The 23,200-nt window shown below is 41.8% G+C and overlaps 1 pseudogene; it reads left to right on the top strand.

Moving 5' to 3' along the window:
• The first annotated feature begins 502 nt into the window (after positions 1 to 502).
• Positions 503 to 21,438, top strand: LOC139568334 (myosin heavy chain, fast skeletal muscle-like; annotated as a pseudogene).
• Positions 21,439 to 23,200: the final 1,762 nt, after the last annotated feature.

The following is a 23,200-nucleotide window of genomic DNA, read 5'->3' as shown; positions in this document are numbered from 1 at the left end:
TTGAGTTCTGTAAGATTTTACAATATTAAATCAAGATAACGGGTATTAAAAGTAATTTTGTTATTATTATGTTTTACTTCAAAATCTGTAACTTTCATTTACAGTACAAAGTGATCCTGCACTTGAAAGGGTGTTCTAGAATGTAACAGGGTTTTCAGGGTATTTATTTGAATTCCTAACAGAATGTGTAGATGTAGTGAATGAAAGTTACCAGTTGCACCTGTAGTTGATTGACATGTAATGATTGAGTTAAATGTTTTCTAGCCCTTGGGTCTAAATGATAAGGCTTTAGACTTGTGGCTTTTGCACAACATATTTTACAGGGTCCTCCCAAGAAGTACACATTCATCTGTAGGAAGGGGAAAGAAGGTGAGACATGGTTCCAGTCTTCACATAAAAAGTGATGAATATTTTGTGAGGATACGCTCACCTCTGTCTATTGACTGAGGGAGAAGACACAGAGTCAATAATGTTTCTTGTTTCATCTCTTTCCCTTAGTTATCCGTCACCATGAGTACGGACGCTGAGATGCAAGTCTACGGCAAGGCTGCCATATACCTCCGTAAATCTGAGAAGGAGAGGATGGAGGCACCAAGCCATGCCCTTTGATTCAAAGAACTCCTGCTATGTGACAGACAAGGTGGGAAGTTGTCCCTTAAGGGTTTAGTCACTGCCAGGGCCGACGGGGAATCCTATGTGACAGTTTCCAAACCTGACGGCAGTAAGGAGGTAAGTCTGATCTGAAAACTATTCAAGTTCAAGTTACGCAACCACTCTAATTCTTGAAAAGTCAACTAAATGCAAAAACAAACTTCCAATGTTTTTTGTAAGCAGATATAATCTTCAAAGACATCAATTTTATTGCTGCAATTTATAAAATTATATGGAATTCTTCATGTTGACTAGTCAAGAATCACCAGTTATGTCAGTGGGTGATGACAAAGTAGTTGGATTAATGTGGATATGCATTTTTTAAATGATTAAACTTGTATTTAATGAGCAAAAGCATTCAGTATCATGTGTGAGTTTTAATATATGTGTAATCTAGATTTCTGACTGTTTCAGGGAGGAAAAGAGTTCAAAGATGCAGACATATATGAGATAAACCCCCTAAGTACAACAAGATTGAGGACATGGCCATGATGACCTACCTGAATGAACCTTCTCTGTATATATAACCTTCAAAGAGCATTGCAGCATAAATATACCAATAGAGACACATACAAACACACACACACATACATGAACGTAATAAATACACACATACATTCTTACACACATAAATGAAAGGTAGAAACCAAAACATATCAATACAGTAGACCCACATCACTAAACCAAAGTACACCCACATCCTCACATAAATCCAGGTAAAAGTACATCTGACTTACTAATCCACAAATGTAATTATGCTTTCATCCCAGACCTCTCTGGGCTCTTCTGTGCCACGGTGAACCCCTACAAGTGGCTCCCTGTGTACGACGAAGGGTGCTGAGAACGCCTACAGAGGGAAGAAGAGAGTGGAGGCTCCACCCCATATCTTCTCCGTCTCTGACAACGCCTTTCAGTTCATGATGATTGAGAATATCTCAGATCAATGGGGTGTTGAGATAATCATCACATTTATTTATAAAGCCCTTTATACATAAGCAGATATCACAAAGTGCTTATACAGAAACCCAGTCTAAACATGTAGACACCAAGCAATGCAGACCCTAAGAAAAAACCTAGAGAGGAACCATGCTTTCTGAGGTGTGGCCAGTCCTCTTCTGGCTGGAGATTATAGGAGTATATGGCCACTGAGGCCATACAAGATGGGCAAAGGTTCATAGATGACATGCAGGGTGCAAATAATTATCACAGTGGCTGTAGAGTGTGCAATAGTTCAGCACCTCAGGAGTAAATGTCAGTTGGCTTTTCATTAGCCGAACAGTTCAGAGGTCGGGGGCAGAGAGCAGGTGCTGTAGAGAGAGAGAGAGAGAGAGAGAGAGAGAGAGAGAGATAGGGAGTCAAAAAACAGCAGGTAGCACATCCGGTGAACAGATCAGGGTTCCATAGCCGCAGGCAGAACAGTTGAAACTGGAGCAGCAGCACGGCCAGGTGGACTGGGGACAGCAAGGAGTCATCAAGTCAGGTAGTCCTGTGGCATGGTCCTAGGGCTCTGGTCCTCAGAGATAGAGATCAGAGACCAGCACTCAGGTTCGCACAGGCCACCAGCTAAGACAGGAGAATTTCACCGGACTTAAAGGTCGAACCGGACTTGAGTGCGTATAGATATCAAAGTCCATAAGTGCTAATGGATGGATGGATGGATGTGGGCCGGATGGATGGATAGTTGGGTGTCAAAATCAAATCAAATCAAATTCAAATATGCTTTAGTGTTTTCTCGTCTAGGTTAGAACAGTTTGCTGGGAATGTCTGATTTCAGTATCCATGAATGGAAAATGTTCCAAAATAAAATTCATGATTATGCGAATGTACCCATAATGTTGCAGTATGATATGCAATGTGTTTTTTGTCTGGTTCCAGGATAAGGAGAACCAGATCCCGTCCTGATTACGTAAGTTGTTTACTAAAATGTCACTTGAGAGGGCTGCTTCCTGTTGTTAATAAGTTGGGTCACTTGGTGTGATGAAATACATGACATTATGAATGGATTAGAGCATTAGGCTATGTGTAATAATGAGTCGATGAAAAGGAATGTTCGTTAATGATTTACTTATGTTCAGAAAACAAGTATTTTTCGATGCTTGCTATTTCTTGGTGAAAGCCAATCTGACACTCAAACATGTACCTAAAACCCCTCTTTCTCTGTCATATAAACCAGTGGAGAATCCCGGTGCAGGAAAGGCTGCTCAACACCAAGCGTGTCATCCAGGTACTTTGCCACCATTGCAGTGTCTGGTGGCAAGAAGGAAGCAGACCCCAAACAAAATGCAGGTAGGTTTGTGCTTATGTTTGCCTTTTTAACACATTTCAGTTTGGTTTTCTGAGCAAACTCTTTTTTCCAGCTGTGAAGCATAGTCTTTCAAGAAATTTGTTCAAGTCAGAGAGAAAAACAAACTTGAACACTTTTTCCCGTTTCTGAGCAACTTGTGTTTGTCTCAATCAGGGGTCTCTTGAGGATCAGATCATTGCAGCTAACCCTCTGCTGGAGTCTTACGGTAATGCCAAGACGAGTGAGAGGACGACAACTCGTCTCGCTTTGTAAGTATGAGGGGCATACTGTGGAAGTTACCTTATATTAGAAAAATGTCTTTTCTGTAGTTCCCCTATTGTTATATCAATAGATGTCCAACAAACTGTAACATTTAAAGGTGTCTATCAAAGTAAAATGTTTATTTATTTGTTGACCTACTCCTAACCCCCATGCTCTACTACAGGGTAAATTCAGTCAGGATTCACTTCCAGGCTGGTAAACTGGCTAAAGCTGACATTGAGACATGTGAGTTGGTTTTGATTGTTTCTCAATGCTTTCCTAAATTCACACAGATCATTTTTTGTAGATCATATCATCAAATTTGATTTCATCTTGTTTTCTCTCTCTCTCTCTCTCTCTCTCTCTCTTTGTGTCACTCGCGCTCTCTCTTTCACCCTCAGACCTGCTGGAGAAGTCCAGAGTGTCCTTCCAGCTGCCCGATGAGAGAGGCTACCACATCTTCTTTCCAGATGATGACAGGCCACAAACCTGAGCTAGTTGGTACGACAAAGTAGAGGTTCAGGGGAAATTATTCCCACCCCCATCCGTGGAACTTGTTAAAAATATTCATAGTCCACACTAATAATACTATTACAATGAGTACATACCAAGGTAACAAGGCATTCTGCTGACATTTGGAAAGTCTTTGGGAAAAATCTATCAAGTAATGCACTGTGATGCACTAGTCCACAAGTCTGAGTCTCCTCTTTTGATGCTATTCATTATATACTACATGTATCCTTGAGACCATCTATTGAGTAAGGAGGGAGAGATACTGTAAAGGTAGGACAGCAGAATTGCTAAGAGATTTAACTGACAAGCTGTCTCCGTCGCTATTGTGTGTCCACAGAATTGGCGCTCCTTCACCACCAACCCCTACGACTTCCCCATGTGCAGCCAGGGCTCAGATCGCTGTGGCCAGCATTAATGACAATGACGAGCTGGATGCCACAGATGTGAGTGCAACACAAAGGGTTTAACCAAACTATACGCAGTATATAATGGGTAGAGACACATACTTATACACACTGAACGCACTGTCACTTAGTGGCAGCTGGGATCTTTCATGTATTTTTTGTTTGATTCAAAATGCCTTGTGTTAGTTAAGTGTAACGGATGTGAAATGGCTAGCTCTGGTTCCAGCGGGTACGCGCTAGTCAGCGAGTTCAATCAGTTCCGTCACTTGCTCTGAAACCTAGAAGTAGTGTTGCCCCTTGCTCTGCAAGGGCCGCGGCCTTTGTGGAGCGATGGGTAACGATGCTTCGTGGGCGGCCGTTTGTTGATGTGTGCAGAAGGTCCCTGGTTCACGCCCGTGTCGGGGCGAGGGGGACGGTTTAAGGTTATACTGTTACATAAGCATGAACATAAAGGAACTTTTCATGCCTTCACACTTCGCCTTGAGGCACATACATTTAAGACATCCACAAGAGAGCGCCACTAAGTGCCCTGTGGAACTGTGTAAAACTCATTTTGTGCTGCCGTCTACTAATGTGTTGGCCAAGAGTCAAATCTTCTCCCATCCCATTCGTTCTGGAGTGAGCACCAGAACTGTAGCGTGTAACGTCACTGTTGTACTTCTTCCTTATTGCCAGGATGCCATTACCATCCTGGGCTTCACACTAATGAGGAGAAGCTTGGCATGCTACAAGCTGACAGGAGCTGTGAGTGCACCATGGCAACATGAAATTCAAGACAGAAGCAGCGTGAGGAGCAGGCCGAGCCAGACGGCACCGAGGGTGAGTCCCACTCATAGATATACAATATGTAGAACATTCAGTCCCGTTCCCAGTCCCCAAACATAGAAATAGAACACCTAAGACAGACAGTGCCACATGAAAGTGTAATAGGAAATTCTCCACTAAGGATACTCCTCTTGGTTCCCGGAGCAATGTTCTAGGCGTACTGCCAAATTGCTTATACAGTGATAGTGAGTACAATCAGGTCACTCGCATGAACCCAACAGAATTGGTAATAAGAAGAAGCATTTTAAGAAAAAGCTGCATTGATCTGAAAACACACAAACATAAAATGTTCCATCACATTCCCTCCTTTTATCACTTCCGTTATAATTATTGTAACATGTTAAGGTGAGCATTAGATTATGGCTTAAACTAGCAAAGGAGGTTCTATCAAAATACTTCTATAAAAGTAAGTGAAATCAACACATAAAATGACACTTTATCCTTTCAAACCCTTCATTCTGGGTTGTACAATCTAACTAATAACTTATCCTTATTCCAATGGTCTAACACTTGTAAAGCCATTGTAGTAGAATGGTTTAACTTAAGACCTTCCTTTCATACAGGTGCACACATGCTTCATTACATAAGTTCATTTATGGAAACATCATAAGCGGCAGGGGACTTTCTCTTCAACCTTCTGGTTCCTAAGAGACTTGAAAAGAAAAACGGAATATGACCAGTGTTAGTAATACGGTTGAACTATAGCATGATCGATATATGGCAAAAATCCCAACGTTTGATAACATGATGATTCCCCCACTCTCCCCTAGCCTGACGTCTACACCTGAGTAACACTGATGATTCCCACTCTCCCCTAGCCTGACTCTATACCTGATAACATGATGATTCCCACTCTCCCCTAGCCTGACTCTATACCTGATAACATAGATGATTCCCACTCTCCCCTAGCCTCGACTCTATACCTGATAACATGATGATTCCCACTCTCCCCTAGCCTGACTCTATACCTGATAACATATGATGATTCCCCACTCTCCCCTAGCCTGACTCTATACCTGATAACATGATGATTCCCACTCTCCCCTAGCCTGACTCTATACCTGATAACATATGATGATTCCCCACTCTCCCCTAGCCTGACTCTATACCTGATAACATGATGATTTGCCCACTCTCCCCTAGCCTGACTCTATACCTGATAACATGATGATTCCCCCACTCTCCCCTAGCCTGCCTGACTCTATACCTTTAGGATACTGTTCTGCTGGGGTCCAGTGAAAACATGAAGGCTCTAAAAACACCAACTCATGCTTTCTCACCAAGGTTTCCTCATCAGGCAACAGGAGAGGTGTTCCATCACGTCGTGTCATCCTCACTTCGCCTCTATTTCTCATGCTTATATGCAGTGAACGAGTCTGGGTACTGTTTTCCCAAGTATAAGGATTGTTTTCCCAAACAGAGCCCTCTGCCCCTTTGTCTGAGTGCTTAGGATGTACAATGGATCTTTCTGTGCGCTCCAGGCAGGTGGTGTCTCCCAGTCTTCATATCAGTCAGGAGAAGCCTTCAGATTAGGAAGTCCACATTCTTGCAGCCTGCCTCAGTCCTTTGCTAATTACCCAGACTCATACACAAACAGCTATTTGAGAATAAGCAATTTATATAATGATGTAAAACAGTGAAGCTATAAGAAAGTTTTTATCCGACGAATAGTTCACACTCTATATGGTTCAGCTCTACGATATGACTCCTATCTCACTCTTGTGGAAATATTACTGTTCTGTCAGAGACAGGCCCCTTTGTACTTTGCCACCGGCCACAAATACACGTTGCTACATAGATCATTCCATCTGACCCATAACATATGAATTACTGCTACTAGGCCACTTTCAAGAAACATACTAAAACGTGGTCAAGTCAAATAATTAGTCCCTCATCTGGAACAGTGATCACTCACATGTTCCACACCACCTTGAATACATATTGCCTTGAACAGGGAAGATAAAGAATACATGTTTAATCATTTTCTCTCCTTACTCTCGACTTTCCGAAATCATGCTTTAAACTACTGATAAATCGATCCCTATGCTATCTATTGAATCTATGACTTTAATTTAAGACTCACACACCGACACTGGCAGAATGTTCATCTAAAGACAGGGGTGTATACATGTACTACATGTACAACATATAGTATATTCATCTGATACTTCTAGCATTAACTTTGTCCTCTGTCTTATACTGTCGCCAGTGGCATGTTAGTGACACATCAGTATCTCAATTTCTGAGTCCAAATTACTAAATAACATTTGGAAGTGTGCAGACCCCCACAATCAACCTAGTACCCCCAAATAGACAATCTGAGGCCCATCCTAAATCAGTCACGGTAACGGTCGACCACCCCTCCCCCTCCCAGCACTCATTCTTCTGGCGTCTCTTGTCTGCTTTCTTCTTTAAGATCGCGTTGCAGTTCATCCTCACAATGGTACACATGGAACTCATGCCTGTCAATGTGGATGGCTCCTTGATAATGTCCCGATTTCAATATCCCCAAGCAGCCGAAACTCTCACCTGAGCCGCCGCCACCACCCCTTGTGGTCCATTCTGTCTTATCCGTTTTCCGGCCAGTCCACAAGCAGCATGAGATACGTTTGGAGGGGTCTAAGGATCACACTGTTCTCGGTGGGAAATGATCCCTTCCATGCATCTAGAATACCATCTGTGGTCACATTCACCATAACCTCGAGAGAGAGAGAGGACAGACCAGAACAACAGTTTAGGCTATTTCTGATTCAGGAGATCCAGAATAACTTTTCACTGTATGACAAATTATTACATTCCCAATATTCTTAATTCTAATTTCTAAGGCAAATATCAAAGAGGATCCACAACTGTTCAAACCATTTCAAATGTCAAAGAGAATCACAACTGTTTGCAAATCGGCTTATGCTCCCCTATCGTGTTGGCAACCTTCATGAGCAGAGGTTGCAGGGTCAGGGAGTCAGAGAAACAGCAGAGCCCAATCTGGTGAGATGTGTATTGAAGCCAGAAACAAGCAACAGCAATACACTACTTACTAGCATTTACCAGCATTTACATATTATACTGCAGAATCTCACCCAGTGTCTCTAGCCTTTGCAGTGATTAGGCCTCACCAGAAAGTCAGAGCAAAGGTCATTCAACACCATTAGTAGCCGAGTGTTCTTTTCCCCTTTCAGAGTAACATGAGTTATCAGTTTCCTTCAACTAGGACATCTTTCCAGTAGGAAATCCTTCTCAATCACTACTGCTAATACACGTGGATCACTCTCAGAACAATGTTCTGCTTTTCACCCCTATTGTAAGGTTGAGAAACATGCAAAACAAACATGATAACTTTCTCCTTATTGGAAGGCATTGTTTTCATTTTAGTCTAACAATGTTACTCTTAATAAAGGATAAAGGATTCATTTTTCATTGGGTGTTCGATGCTTTAAGTGGAGAAATTACATTACAAAAGTCATGCAGGAGAGTTTTTGGAAACCAAATTCCAAACTCCCGAAATGATTTGAAATGATGAATATGGGAGAAAATCAAAACCAAACTGACAAAGTTATCCAGAAACTATTTTGTCAGTGTGAAATCAGAAACAAGTGATCTTGTGTCCCTCGTAGTCTGTTGTTGTTCGGCTCTCTCTCCAGTGGCTGATAAAATCGCCTCCCTGCTAGGGCCTGAACTCAGCTGTCTGAGATGTTGAAAGCTCTGTGCTACCCCAGAGTGAAAGTCGGCAACGAGTTCTGTGACCAAGGGACAGACTGTGGCTCAGGTAAGACTGCAAAACACAGCACATCTACCAATTTCTGAGCACTGGAATTATTTTGGGGACGAGTGCATTGCTTTTTTAAAATAGTGATGTTGTTTATCCCAAGGTCTTGTCACCTTATCACCAGACAGGTAGGCAATATCTCATGTATTAATTTGAGGTATTATGGATTGCAGGTTAATAACTCAGTCAGTGCTCTGGCCAAGTCCATCTATGAGAGGATGTTCTTGTGGATGGTCATCCCGTTATCAATGAGATGTTGGACACCAAGAATCCAAGGCAGTTCTATATCGGTGTGTCTTGACATTGCCGGGTTTGAGATCTTTGATGTGAGTATGAGACCAGAACAAGACACTTAGTTGTGATTGAGAGGGATTACAACCTTGTATGATGAAATGATCCCTTTTAAAACTCCATCGAACAGTACAACAGCATGGAGCAGCTGTGCATCAACTTCACCAATGAGAAACTGCAACAGTTTTTCAACCACACCATGTTCGTCCTGGAGCAAGAGGAGTACAAGAAGGAGGGAATCGTCTAGGGCCTTCCATTGACTTCGGCATGAGACTTGGCTGCCTGTGCATTGAGCTTATTGAGAAGGTAAGCTGTCTGTGAGGATTGTAATGGACTGCAAAAGCAAAGATCATAGTGAGCCCTGTGTGAGATATTATCACAGTGGTACAACGTATCTGACTGTTGAGAACTCAATATGTTTCCTATTCTGTTCCCCGAAATGAATGTAATACCGCAAATAGAATGTTTACTAAAGGAATGAATGTTATCCTAAACGGAAATATCACTAATTTGATATACATCTCTTTTCGTAAAGCCATTAGGCATCTTCTCCATCCTTGAAGAGGAGTGCATGTTCCCCAAGTCTTCAGACACTACCTTTCAAGGACAAGCTGTACGCCCAGCATCTTGGTAAAACAAAGGCGTTTGAGAAGCCCAAGCCTGCCAAAGGCAAGGCAGAGGCCCACTTCTCCCTGGTGCACTACGCCGGAACTGTGGACTACAACATCACTGGCTGGCTGGAGAAGGACAGAGGAGCCCCCTTGAGAACGACTCAGTTTGTCAACTGTACGGGAAGTCAGGAGTCAAAATTTTGGCTGCCCTGTATCCCCCTCCCCCTCCTGAGGGTTAAGCCTAGCATCATGTCACAACATTTAATTAAATACTAGTTACAAGTCAGTTTACCCAAATGTTCTTTGGTCTTTCAATGTATCACAATTTCTCAACGTTTATTACTAGGTTGATTTACTCATAGACTTGGTTAATTTTGATCAGTGCAGTAGGTCTTGTTTGACACAATCTCATTGGCAGCATTTGCCTCTAGATACATGTGGAAGATTGACCCAGAGATTCTCTGGTTTATAATTAGTGTGCTTGCTGAAGACAAGACCACTCTAAATTTCTTACATACTCTTATTAATATTACTACTTCTTCCACCCGCTCTAGGAAATGTACTTTTGTAGTTATCTTTTACTTTTCCCCATTTTAACAGATAAAGCCAAGAGAGGAGGCAAGAAGAAGGGTGGTTCCATGCAGACTGTGTCCTCCCAGTTCAGGGTGAGCTTTTGAAATGTGTATATTCAGTCCTTTAAAATGTGCATTGATTATCGTGATAATTATTTCTGAGAAAATGGTTTGTAACCCTCTTACAGGAGAACTTACATATAAGCTGATGACCAACTTGAGGAGCACTCATCCTCACTTTGTGCGCTGCCTGATCCCCAACGAGTGGAAAGACTCCAGGTACAAGAATATCTTCTATCAGTACACTATCAGTGACTTTAACAATCCCAATACTTTAACCTGTTTATGAGTATTAAGAGAGGCTTTGTTTTGTTTGTTTTACCAGGTCTGATGGAGAACTTCCTGGTTATCCACCAGCTCAGGTGTAATGGTGTACTGGAGGGTATCAGGATCTGCAGAAAGGGCTTCCCCAGCAGAATCATCTATGCTGACTTCAAAAACTAACAGAAGTTGTACCACACACAAACATCGCAAATGCACAAAGGTTTTCCCAGCATCAGAATAGTCTTACCTTTTACGAAATATAACCAACATATTCACAACTTGACATACTTTAAAATTTGTCTCCCTCATTCAGGTACAAAGTACTGAATGCCCCAGTGTCATCCCTGAGGGCCAGTTCATGGACAACAAAGAAGGCTTCTGAGAAGCTGCTTGCGGTCCATTGATGGGAATTCACGAGGATTACAAGTTTGGACACACCAAGGTCAGTCAAATGCCCCCAGCAAAAGCTGACATCAAAACACAACTTGAATAATAATTTAAAGCCTGTAACCCATATAAAATCTCTCCAGTTGATCTATCCATCCCTTTGTTCTTTCTTCTCTCATTTAACTAATGGAAAAGGTGGAAAAACATTGTACTGTTTTTTTCTTCAGTGATTCATCACAAGTCTAGACGAGAAACTAAACTCATTACCATGTGCATTGTGTTAGAGTGGTATGGCTGCAGTTATCTGTATCTGTGTACATTATTAATCTACAACTGTACAATAACTAACAACTTAGAAACAACCTATCCAATGGTATGTTTGAGTTAGGAAGGATGCCTTGTTATATCTTAGTATTGCCTGGGGTGTATTGATACACCATCCAAAGTGTAATCAATAACTTCACCCTGCTCAAAGGATTAGTCAATGTGTTTTTTTACCCATCTACCAATCGGTGCCTTCTCTTTGCGAGTCGAGGGGAAAAGCTCCCTGGCCATTGTGGTTGAATCTGTGTTTGAAATTTACTGCTCGACTGACGGACCTTACAGATAATTGTATGTGTGGTATAGAGATGAGCTAGTCATTAAAAATCATGTTAAACACTATTATTGCACACGGAGTGAGTCCATGCAACTTATTGTGAGACTTGTTAAGCACATTTTTACTCCTGAACTTATTTAGGCTTGCCATAACAAAGGGGTTGAATACTTATTGACCCAAGATATTTCAGCTTTTCATTTCAAATTAATTAATTTGTAAAGAATGTGTCTAAAAACATAATTCCACTTTGACATTATGGGGTATTGTGTGTAGGCCAGTGACACAACATCTCAATGTAATCCATTTTAAATTCAGGCTGGAAAAAGTTGAGGGCTGTGAATACTTTCTGAAGGCTCTGTACAACAGTACAATAACTTACAACTTAGAAAACAACGTATCACATGGTTTGTTTGTAACCGTTGCAAAGTTAATGTTGTTTAAATCAATCTAGTGGTGTTGTTCCCCTCTTTTGATTCAACCCTTTCTATCTGTCACCATCTGTGGTTCCATTGACAATGTTAACCTGTGTCTCAGGTGTTCTTCAAAGCCGGTCTGCTGGGTGTCCTGGAGGAGATGAGAGATGAGAAGCTGGCCTCTCTAGTCGGCATGGTCCAGGCTCTCAGCCGTGGATTCCTCATGAGGAGAGAGTTTAGCAAGATGATGGAGAGGAGGTGAGGAATAGCAGACATCTTGGCAAAGCTTTCTGTCAACCACCTGTATCTAATGCATTATGATTACATACTGTATATGCTGTGAGTTGTTCAGAATGAGAAAGTACATCTTATAATGGTCTACTAAAGCTTTTGGGTTCATTCATTTAGTCCAGAAATGGATGTAGCAACTAAGGATTCTAGCTTTATAGCTGCAGTTTGGGATTTGGCTGTTCAACTGTCATTTAAATGTGTGGTATTTACCTTTTAATTCTTGAAGAATATAAAATGCATCATGAGCTTAGCATAACCTGTCAGTCCTTGCATCTAGTCCGCTATCTGTGAATTTAGGAGGGGTTACATTTCCCTAACCCCTTTGCTCAGCTGTAAACAAACAGTGACAGGTGGTTCTGTTTTGTTGTTCATCTAATCCCATCATCTAATCACTCACCATGCTACTCCATCGTTTCTGTCGACCAGAGAATCAATTTACGCCATCCAGTACAACATCCGCTCATTCATGAATGTCAAAACCTGGCCATGGATGAAGTTGTACTTCAAGATCAAGCCCCTGCTGCAGAGCGCTGAGACTGAGAAGGAGTTGGCCAACATGAAGGAGAACTATGAGAAGATGAAGACAGACCTGGCCAAGGCTCTGTCCACAAAGAAGCAAATGGAGGAGAAGTTGGTGGCCCTGACGCAGGAGAAGAACGACCTGGCACTCCAAATAGCATCTGTGAGTGAACAACTACCCTCGTATGGGCACATTTACATACACATGAATACACACACATACACACACATATGAACACACTGTAAAGTATGTTGCTGACTCACACATTTTTATTGCCCATGTTATATATTGTATATATTTCATGAATGTCTATTGATTTGCTCTGACCTTTTTGACTAAAGTGTATATTTTGATACACAAAGTCAGGTCGCTGATTTTTTCTCCTGTTCTGAAACCAGGAAGGAGAGAGTCTGAACGATGCTGAGGAAAGGTGTGAGGGGCTCATCAAGAGCAAGATCCAGCAGGAGGCCAAACTCAAAGAGACGACCGAGAGGCTGGAGGATGAGGAGGAGATCAATGCTGAGTTGACTGCCAAGAAGAGGAAGCTGGAGGATGAGTGCTCTGAACTGAAGAAGGACATTGATGACCTGGAGCTCACCCTGGCCAAAGTGGAGAAGGAGAAGCACGCCACTGAAAACAAGGTCTTGTGTCTTATCATAGGCAGTCTAACCAAACAATAATTCAATCAATAATCAACTCAAAACATAGCTTAACAGAAATGGAATTCACGTTGTACAATAGTAGAATTTCAGTTGCGTGGTACTCTCAACATTCATTGCATGTTCTGATCCCCCTCATTTATGTTTTCCATTCAGTACACTGGCGTTGTGAACACTTCCATCTAGTGTTGATCTATACTATAGTACAGTAAATGTAGATGACTTGTTTTATCTAAATGAAATGAATGCAATATATAACAAACTAAATCTCCCCTTTATGGTGAAGTATAATTATGTTGTGGCCATTTACAGGTTAAAAACCTGACAGAGGAGATGGCGTCTATGGATGAGAGTGTTGCCAAGCTGACCAAGGAGAAGAAAGCCCTCCAAGAGGCCCACCAGCAGACACTGGATGACCTGCAGGCAGAGGAGGACAAAGTCAACACTCTGACCAAGGCCAAGACCAAGCTGGAACAGCAAGTGGACGACGTGAGTGGAGTTTGACATTTTGGCCATGATAGTATGTAAGATGATATCTTCAGTTGTTTAGATTTGAACATTATATGTGTTTTTATCTCATAGCTTGAGGGTTCTCTGGAGCAAGAGAAGAAGCTCCGTATGGACCTTGAGAGATCCAAGAGAAAGCTGGAGGGAGATCTGAAACTGGCCCAGGAGTCCATAATGGACCTGGAGAATGACAAGCAGCAAGCTGATGAGAAAATCAAGAAGTAAACACAAGCAAATGACTACAGTATTACCTGCTATAATGGTTGTTCTTGACAAATTCTTGTAATAAGGAATTAACACTTGAATGGTATTTTTAAAAGCAAAGTAAATGGTAGTGATTCTCTCCCTTTACACTATCAAACAAAAACTAACTCTGCAATCGGTGTATTTGTGTTTCTTAGGAAGGAGTTTGAGACCACCCAGCTCCTCAGCAAGGTTGAGGATGAGCAGTCTCTGGGAGCTCAGCTGCAGAAGAAGATCAAGGAACTCCAGGTACAGTACAGGATATAAGCTCCAGTACAGAAAAGCACAGACTTTAATCATTTCCTGAAAAACATTGTTCTGGTAGCACACATTTCCCGGTGGCTTCTGATGGCTGAGTAGGTTGGAAGATGGTGGTTCTGAGCATTGTGGTTTTGGTTCCTGCATGGGCCACTGTCTACTGAATATATTAGTGTAACTGGCTTTTTATTAAACACATTTATGCAAAATATACATACTAGTATTATTTTGTGAGGTTCAATTGTTTCAACTGTATTGTAGTGTTCATCCCCCCTGCTCCTGCCCCCTGTTCTAGGCCCGTATTGAGGAGCTGGAGGAGGAAATTGAGGCTGAGCGTGCTGCCAGGGCTAAGGTTGAGAAGCAGAGGGCCGATCTCTCCAGGGAACTTGAGGAGATCAGCGAGAGGCTGGAGGAGGCCGGAGGCGCCACTGCTTCTCAGATTGAGATGAACAAGAAGCGTGAGGCTGAGTTCCAGAAGCTGCGTCGTGATCTTGAAGAGTCCACCCTGCAGCATGAGGCCACAGCCGCCGCTCTGCGCAAGAAGCAGGCCGACAGTGTGGCTGAGCTCGGGGAGCAGATCGACAACCTGCAGCGCGTCAAGCAGAAGCTGGAGAAGGAGAAGAGCGAGTACAAGATGGAGATTGATGACCTCTCTAGCAACATGGAGGCTGTCGCCAAGGCTAAGGTGAGTAGTGATGTTTTGGTCAAGCAGTGTTGAGGAGGGTCAACTACATTACCATTCAAGTAACCTGAAGTTGACAGGAGTCCCATATATAAAGTTATGATGGAACATGTTTCACTAACAGGGCAATCTGGAGAAGATGTGCCGTACTCTTGAGGACCAGCTGAGTGAGCTCAAGACTAAGAATGATGAGAATGTTCGCCAGGTCAACGACATCAGCGGACGAGAGAGCCAGACTCCTGACAGAAAATGGTACCATCAGCAATAAACAACAAGCCAATGGTTTCCTTCAGAAAACACAATAACGTGTTGGGGGCTGTATCCACATAGCTTCTACTGTACTATTCCCCACCTAACATTGCCCTACGATACCTCAAAATAAATGTTCAATCTTAGAGAACAGAGACCCTATTAACAAGATGTCCCTCTGTCCCTGCAGGTGAGTTTGGCCGCCAGCTGGAGGAGAAGGAAGCCCTGGTGTCTCAACTGACCAGAGGAAAACAGGCCTTCACCCAGCAGGTGGAGGAGCTGAAGAGGGCGATTGAGGAGGAGGTCAAGGTAAGGGACCCAGAATGGACTCCACGTCCACAGAGTTTAGAGCTATATCTTCATATAGACGGTGACTACGCCACCCTCAGAGAATTCTACTGTCTCTCCACCCTCAGAGACTTTTCCCCATAATTTGTTTGAGCATCTCGCTAATCATTCTTTGTCTTTCTCTTTCTTTCTCACAGGCTAAAAACGCACTGGCCCACGGTGTCCAGTCTGCCCGCCATGACTGTGACCTCCTGAGGGAGCAGTTTGAGGAGGAGCAGGAGGCCAAGGCAGAGCTGCAACGTGGCATGTCCAAGGCCAACAGTGAGGTGGCTCAGTGGAGGACTAAGTATGAAACTGATGCCATCCAGCGTACAGAGGAGCTGGAGGAGGCCAAGTGAGTCGCACACAACAGAAAAACTCAGATATGGTGTGGATGGTGAGGGTGGTAGGGGGCTCTGAGAAAATGTTACATCAATATGTATTGTTTATCAAAATAAAATAAATACACCATTAAACCACCCTCTGTTGTCCAACAGGAAGAAGCTGGCCCAGCGTCTGCAGGATGCTGAGGAGACCATTGAGGCGACCAACTCCAAGTGCGCCTCCCTGGAGAAGACCAAGCAGAGGCTGCAGGGAGAGGTGGAGGACCTCATGATTGATGTTGAGAGAGCCAACGCATTGGCCGCCAACCTCGACAAGAAGCAGAGGAACTTTGACAAGGTGAAAATGAATAAACCTATATTTTTTATCAATTGTATAATTATTTCTCATTTCTAATTTAAAAACTCTTCATCTATGACTTCTAATGAAAATTCCATGGATTCTCCTAGGTTCTGGCAGAGTGGAAGCAGAAGTATGAGGAGGGCCAGGCTGAGCTGGAAGGAGCTCAGAAGGAGGCTCGCTCTATGAGCACTGAACTCTTCAAGATGAAGAACTCCTACGAGGAGGCTCTGGATCATCTGGAGACTCTGAAGAGAGAGAACAAGAACCTGCAACGTGAGCATTTGGCAGCAGTTTTATTTGGCTCATGTTTGACTAGTGTTTTGAAAATGGAGGGAACTGTAATCATCAACATTAATTTTACAACATTTCAGAATTGTCATATACAGTATAATTTGTAAATATTTTACTTGTAGTTGTTATTCCTTTGAACATTCCAATAAGTGGTCGGCGATTAGATTTGCAAGATCCTATGAAATGCTGTTAATTAATTAACTGTTAATATGATTTCACGTCAAATTCAGCACACTGGAATATCCACTGAAAATCTCCCAAGTGTAAACTGCTCCTGTGTGTGTGTGTGTGTGCAGAGGAGATCTCTGACCTGACTGAGCAGATTGGAGAGACTGGCAAGAGCATCCATGAGCTGGAGAAGGCCAAGAAGACCGTGGAGACAGAGAAGTCTGAGATCCAGACCGCTCTGGAGGAGGCTGAGGTACAAACTACAGCTGTTTGATGGGGAAAGCAGTGTTACACTAGCCAACGCCAGCTACAGTCCAATGATCCTTGTATTGGAGTTTGTTGTAGTCATACATATTTAATTCCTACATACAAATGTATTGAACATGATTTTTCTGACTGCTTCTGTTTGTCCAGGGAACACTGGAGCACGAGGAATCCAAGATTCTGCGTGTGCAGCTGGAGCTGAACCAGATCAAGGGTGAGGTGGACAGGAAGATCGCTGAGAAGGACGAGGAGATGGAGCAGATCAAGAGGAACAGCCAGAGGGTGGTTGACTCCATGCAGAGCACCCTGGACTCTGAGGTCAGGAGCAGGAATGATGCCCTGAGGGTGAAGAAGAAGATGGAGGGAGACCTGAACGAGATGGAGATCCAGCTGAGCCACTCCAACAGGCAGGCCGCTGAGGCCCAGAAACAGCTGAGGAATGTCCAGGGACAGCTCAAGGTAAAGGGACTGGGACAGCAGGCTCAAGAACCTGAACATGGAGAGGGATTTGTTTTGAAATCTGTAGAAAATAATAGAACAGAGGATTTGAATAGAGTGGTTTATGTACTAAAGGTAGCGATACTGGGGAAATTCTTACCAATGAACATTTCTATCACTGATCGATCCTATCACCTCTACTTCCACAAGTCCTAATGAACGTATGTCATTGTGAACCCCAGGATGCCCAATTGCACCTTGACGACGCCGTCCGTGTCGCAGAGGACATGAAGGAGCAGGCAGCCATGGTGGAGCGCAGAAACGGTCTGATGGTGGCTGAAATCGAGGAGCTGAGAGTTGCTCTGGAGCAGACAGAGAGAGGCCGCAAAGTGGCTGAGACTGAGCTGGTAGACGCCAGCGAGCGTGTTGGACTGCTGCACTCCCAGGTATGGGTCAAAATCCATTTCTAATGAAACTCAACCAAGCATACAGTTTAAACACAGCTGGAATTTGACAGTGCTTGCCTTAGATTTTGATAATTTCAGTCATGTGACTTGCAAGTTCTCTTGAGATTCAAACAAATCGTCTTGTTTCCTCCTTCAGAACACCAGCCTTCTGAACACCAAGAAGAAGCTGGAGGACTTGACTTGGTGCAGGTGCAGGGAGAGGTGGACGACATCGTCCAGGAGGCCAGGAATGCAGAGGAGAAGGCCAAAAAGGCAATCACTGACGTGAGTCCTTGAATTACATCAACTTGATTTGTCCCCAAGTGCCAATGGTAGCAGGGCTGGTTAAGAACAACAAAGATCTCAGAGGGACGTTATGATTTGTGCCAATTGGTGCATAAATGAAACAAACTACTATTCCAGGCGGCCATGATGGCTGAGGAACTGAAGAAGGAGCAGGACACCAGTTCTCACCTGGAGAGGATGAAGAAGAACCTGGAGGTCACAGTCAAGGACCTGCAGCACCGCCTGGATGAGGCTGAGAATCTGGCCATGAAGGGAGGCAAGAAGCAGCTCCAGAAACTGGAGTCCAGGGTGAGTTACCAGCAGGGTGGATTAGGGTGGATTGAAAGACGGATTGCTGGAAATGTATTTGATCATATAAAAATACACAGGAGCATTGTTTAGTCACTTGTTCTCGCAATAACCCACCTAGATCAGGGGTTCCCAAACTTCTTTGCATTGGGGACCACCCCTTTTGTGATAGCGAATTCATCAGGGACGCCCTTCATAATATCAGAACACAACTCCTACTTTAAAGTGAGATAAAAATAGCATCCACGCAGATTTACTATGACTTCCTCAGTGCATGACTGGACTAATCAAGTCTCGGGCCCTGGGAAATAACATTTTTAAGTCCCCCCTTTGAATCAGAGAGAAAATGTTGCAGTTTTAAAGGTAATTTCCTGTCATTCTACACATTTTGACGTGGGGCAAAAAGAAAATCTTGCAGTTTTAAAGCTTAAATTACAGTGAATTTACGATCATAACAACAAATTATAATAATTGTACACTTATTTAGTGGAGTTGATCCAAGACCTTAAAATAAATTCAAATGTATTCATCTAGTTGCTTCATTCAGGCTTAATTGTCTCAGCAGACTTCTTCTAATCTGCCATTTCATTCATAATAATAATAATAATAATTCACAATAAACATCAACACAGAATATAATATACAATCATCGAATTAATGTCGTAGTAATAATTTCTCTCTCTATAGTTGTCTCTTTCACTGGCCGTTGCTAGGGAAGCTAGCGTTGCTATGCGGGGCTATCAGCTAGCAGGCTAATGGCTGAATTAGCTTGTAGGCTAGCGGACTTGAATAAGTTCATAAAACCTGAAAATACAACATAACATCTCAACAAACATATGTACATGCTCCAGAAACATTACCGTTTTGAATATGGTGATTTTACACTCGCTTACCTTCAACGTTTTTTTATAAAAATGTATTTATGTCGGTGCTTCTTTCTTCATGTTGGCTCACTTGGCAAACTACTCTCAACTGCCATGGCGCGAGCTCCATAATGGAAGTAATGTCACAACATTAAAACATGAGAGTGGTAACCTTTAATTGCCGTACTGGTAATGCACCATACACCACTAAACGCATGACAAAATGGTTAAAAAGTCATATTTCAAATACAAGAAGAATTGAGTTGTGAGCTTCCCAGACCCGTTGTTTATCTAAGAGTTAATAACATAAATTGTGGATTAATAATATGACATTGTACTGTATTGCACCCTCTAAACGTTTTCCAAAGATCCCGTGCTTTTTAATCTGTTCTTGCTTGAAATATACATAAACAAATTGAAATGTAAATTCCACTTTGAGAACCACTGACCTAGATAATGAAAAGTTGTTGTTATTATTACAGACCCCTTCAATAAATGTTTTAAAAGAGTACATAGGAACAGATGACAATTGTGCCCCCTTGACTGGGGTAGAAGACTATACCTCTTTTACAAATATTTGTTACGTCTGATTTCACGACCTCCAACAAACTCCACGTTTATTTCTTCCACAAAGGTGCGTGAGCTCGAGACTGAGGTGGAGGCCGAGCAGAGAAGAGGTGTAGACGCGGTCAAGGGAGTCCGCAAGTATGAGCGCAGAGTCAAGGAGCTCACTTACCAGGTAAAAGATAGAGAAAGTGCCTTTACACACTTGACACTAATACAGAAAGGTTTGTGCATAAAACTATTGTGACTTTGATTCTTTGATCTTCTCCCACAGACTGAGGAGGATAAGAAGAACGTTAGCAGACTTCAGGACCTGGTAGATAAGCTGCAGATGAAAGTGAAGGCCTACAAGAGGCATTCTGAGGAAGCGGTGAGTCACAGAGGGCATTCATACATTGCTATCCATATACATTGCTATCCTAAATCTGACAATGCATTTTGTCACTCACTTTCTCTGCTGTATCATCTAGCTCCCTGTATACATTGTTATCCTAAATCTTGTATTTAGTTTTTTAAATACCTTTTTAAAAACAGAATATTAATTTGCTACCTGAAGCTTCAAACTTTAAATGCTGATGTTCTGCTCTCCCTCTCTTCTCCTCACCCAGGAGGAAGCAGCCAATAGCCATATGTCTAAGTTCAGGAAGGTTCAGCATGAGCTGGAGGAGGCTGAGGAGCGTGCTGACATCGCTGAGACTCAGGTCAACAAGCTCAGAGCCAAGACACGTGACTCTGGAAAGGTACAGAACTGCTTCTAAACCTGTACCTGACTCATGTTCAGATATGACCACATCAACACCACCTATGATTCAGTCTTCTCAGAGGTCAATACAGACCTTTTACACTCAACTGTATTTATGATCTCTAAGAAGCACATTTCAGGTAAGGCTAAAAAAAGGAAGGTTAGATCTATCCATATATTTATCATGTTCATTATTATTACTGATCCAATCTCTTCTATCCATATATTTATCATGTTCATTATTATTACTGATACATTATATTCTATCCATATATTTATCATGTTCATTATTATTACTGATACATTATATTCTATCCATATATTTATCATGTTCATTATTATTACTGATACATTATATTCTATGCATATATTTATCATGTTCATTGTTATTACTGATCCATTATATTCTATCCATATATTTATCATGTTCATTATTATTACTGATCCATTATATTCTATCCATATATTTATCATGTTCATTATTATTACTGATCCATTATATTCTATCCATATATTTATCATGTTCATTATTATTACTGATCCATTATATTCTATCCATATATTTATCATGTTCATTATTATTACTGATCCATTATATTATTTATTTCTTCTTACAGGGAAAAGAAGCTGCTGAATAAACAAGACCAAAGTATTGAAGATCAAAGTCTTACCATTTTCCTGTGTTGCATAAAATATGTTTTTTCATGGTGAAATGTTGAGCATTGATTAAAAACATGTAGGCCTACATACACTTCCTTTGTGACTGTGGACTTATTACTCAGCAAACAGCTTTTTCATACCATAAAATATATTGTTCTTTAATTAAAGGAGCAACTTGTGATTCCAACAACAACAAAGCGTTCACATCAGCTGAGGGATTAGAATGGGGACATGTAACCACTCAAATGCATAGACTGAGCTATGGATGTAAGGACTGACCAGCTAAACATCAAAATTGTAGTTTTAACCATTTACATTAAGCAGAATTGGACTATATGGACAGGCCCACATGTAAATGTTTCTAAAATAAAAAGATATGAGAAGAATATGCATAACCATGGTAGCAATTGAAAGGGATCACTTTGAAGATTTTTAAAAATATTTTTTAAGTGACTGAATTTTTGTATTAGAATTTTGTAACAGATTGTGCACACATTAATTTGTTGTGGAAACACTATGTAAACATAAGTGGAGATTTTAGTTCTGGGTTAACCAATATTATGTAAACCAGAGGAGGCTAGTGGGAGGAGCTAAAGGGCAACGGGCTCATTGTAATGGCTGGAATGGAATTAATGGAACAGCGTCAAACATGTTGTTTCCATAGGTTTGATACCGTTCCATTCATTCCATTCTAGCCATTACGATGAGCCTGTCCTCCTATAGCTCCTCATCCCTGGAAAATGTCACTTTCATAGGGTATAGAGTAGTCTGATTATGCTGCGTTCAAAACAACTGGGAACTCGAAAATCTCCGACTTCGGTGCATTCAAGACAACTGGGAACTAGTTCAGGCTGGGAAAAATCGGTCTGAACATCCAACTCAGAATTCCAAGGCGGAAACTCTGGCATCTTTCTAGAGATCCGCCTTTCCGACATGAAGATCACTGACGTCATGATTTGACCTAGTTTTTTTTTTTCAAGTTCCCAGTTGAAAGCACCATAAGTCCTCAAGAAATCATGAAAATAAAACAATTAGCTATCTCATTAATCCTAATTTATTTGATTGAAGAACACTAGTCTTAAAGTCACTTGATGATAACTTAACTATACATGGACAACATTTTCACTAAATAAACTTCATAACTGCTCTTCTCTGTACAATATAATTCATCTGTCAAGTGAAACAAAGCTTCAAACCATGTTTAAGTGAACCAAAATCCAGAAAATGGAAGGTGAAGTCACTTCCTGACACGGTAGACTCCTCCTCCTCACCATTCTATCATCCTTGCATTCTGTCATTCAGGGACGACTGATACTACACCAGTCATGTGTGATTTCCACACCTAAACATTTTGTGGAACACTTCCTGTATCATTTTCATTGACACAATGAGACCACTCTTGAGCTGTGTAGCGAAGTCAGACTGTATCTGGGGAGGGGTGGTTTCACGTGGAGTGATGATGTTGACGCTGGCCACACAGAGGCCATACACAGGCATTTCCACTTTGTCTTTAGTGTTTAACCGCTGCTCTTCAAAACAGAAACACTGGGAGGGGGAAAGAGATGTGCTTATTAAACATCAGAGAAAACAGACTCAATATGTATTGATCACATCTTTACTAAAAATTGTATCGTTGAGAGGGATGTGGCAAAAGGAATGGCAAATAAGTCTGGCTGCACAACCGATTGGTAAAAATACTGTTGAGAGATCGTGACTAAACTGAATAAAATGAAGAAACTACACTATGAAACAATGACAAAGAATGATAGTAAAACGTTTTGGAGCACCTTCAATTACATTTTGGGAAAAAAGGCAAACTCAGTTGTATTATTCAATGAAAGATCAAAAGAGTC

This window comes from Salvelinus alpinus, chromosome 2 (assembly GCF_045679555.1).
Source record: "Salvelinus alpinus chromosome 2, SLU_Salpinus.1, whole genome shotgun sequence".
Taxonomy (NCBI): Eukaryota; Metazoa; Chordata; class Actinopteri; order Salmoniformes; family Salmonidae; genus Salvelinus; species Salvelinus alpinus.
Note: the sequence above shows the minus strand (reverse complement) of the source record. Positions and strands in the feature narration are given on the sequence as shown.